The sequence below is a fragment of the Grammomys surdaster genome, unplaced genomic scaffold (genome assembly GCF_004785775.1).
Source record: "Grammomys surdaster isolate TR1022 unplaced genomic scaffold, NIH_TR_1.0 130, whole genome shotgun sequence".
Taxonomy (NCBI): domain Eukaryota; kingdom Metazoa; phylum Chordata; class Mammalia; order Rodentia; family Muridae; genus Grammomys; species Grammomys surdaster.
Window position 1 is genome coordinate 6,439,108 of NW_021604588.1, and position 1,753 is coordinate 6,440,860.

At 43.2% G+C, this 1,753-nt stretch overlaps 1 pseudogene; it reads left to right on the forward strand.

Moving 5' to 3' along the window:
* Positions 1-1,294: 1,294 nt before the first annotated feature.
* On the forward strand, positions 1,295-1,635 carry LOC114614500 (annotated as a pseudogene).
* Positions 1,636-1,753: the final 118 nt, after the last annotated feature.

Genomic DNA, 1,753 nt, shown 5'->3' on the forward strand with positions numbered 1-1,753 from the left:
TCTCTCTCTCTCTCTCTCTCTCTCTCTCTCTCTCTCTCTCTCTCTCTGTGTGTGTGTGTGTGTGTGTGTGTGTGAGAGAGAGAGAGAGAGAGAGAGAGAGAAACCTTGAAAGTTGCTTAAATTAGCAGGTGAAAGAAAATATGATGAAAACTAGTATTAATATATACAGAAGTCTAATAATGTTTTCTATGCTACTTATAAACTTTCAAAATGTCATTTCATAAAAAGGAGAGAGACTTTGCTGGCAGCAGTTTCAACCAAGTAATGAAGGCCAGATTTTCTCAAATTAACTGGCCTATGCACTTTTAAAATGCCAATCATGATAGACAGAGCAAGCTGGAAGGTAAGGGAGACAGCTGAGTAGATAAAGTCTGGTGACCTAAGTTTAATCCTCAGTGGCCACATAAAGGTAAAAAGAGAGAACCAACGCCACAGAGTTGTTCTCTGACCTTCACACATGCTGTTGCACGTGTGTACCTATAATCATGCACATGTATCATACACACACTAATGACAAACATCCTTAAATATTTGTTTGTTTGTTGTGTGTGTTCTCACAAACATGCCACAGTGCAGATGGAGATCAGAGGACCTTTGTCAGATCTCTTCTTCCATCACGTGTGTCCCAGGGACCAAACTCAGCTCATCGAGTTGGTAGGAGATGCCTCTACCCACTGAGCCATCTTGCTGTCCCTATCCCCAACTTTATACATGTTGGTTATGTACATGGCTGCTCCCTGACCCCGAGGAGAACCTCACCTGGTTCCTGGCGCATGCCTGCGGCACAGGTTATATCCCTCTATTGGTTAAACAGGCGAGTTTTCAGTTGTCTTTGGTCAAGGGTGATGTGGGCCTTTGAGCAACAAACTCTGGCATCCGTCCTTGAAGTGTCCCCCGCTCAGTCAGACAAGACCCTCACTGTGGCTTCAGCCCTGATGAGTCCCTTATCTAGAGTGAAGCACTCCCCACAATTCCTCTTATTCCAGACTCCTCAATCACACAGTTAGAGCAATGATTTTGGCTATTTAGAAGACGAAAACAGAAAGAAATGAGCCTTTTATTTCCATTAGCTTGAATTTATTTAATTTTTCCTCCAGAACTACTAAAAATATTAATAATAATATACACAGACATAATTTGGCTTGTTTGCTCTTTAAGAAATATTTCAAGCCAGGAGGTGGTAGTGAACACCTTTAATCCCAGCAGTCTGGAGCAGAGGCAGGCAGATCTCTGAGTTCAATGTCAGCCTGGTCTACAGAGTGAGTTCCAGGACAGCCAGGGCTACACAGAGAAACCCTGCCACGGAAAACAAGCAAAACAAAACCCACGAAAAAAAACCTTTTAAAAAAATGGCATTTTGAGTCGTGTGGAGTTGCCACCATGAGAAAGTTCCTCCTTCCCTCCTGTACTGAAGAGATGCATGGGTAAGAAGTTATCGTTGAAGTTGAATGGTGGCAGAGATGTCCAAGGAATGAACCATGACTGCTGAGTGGAGAGGAGGCAACCAGTGAGCAGCAGAGCAACCTCGCAATGGTGGTTGTGCGAGGAAACAGCATCATCATGTCAGAAGCCCCGGACGACAGCCCTTCAGCAGAGGAGTGCACAGCCCTCCCCACAGGGTCTGTCTGTCTGTGATGTAGAATATCATGGACATTTTCATAAGAAACTTGTTTCTAAATAAACTTTTGTGATCCCCTGGAAGAAAAAAAGAAAGAAAGAAAGAAAGAAAGAAAGAAAGAAAGAAAGAAAGAAA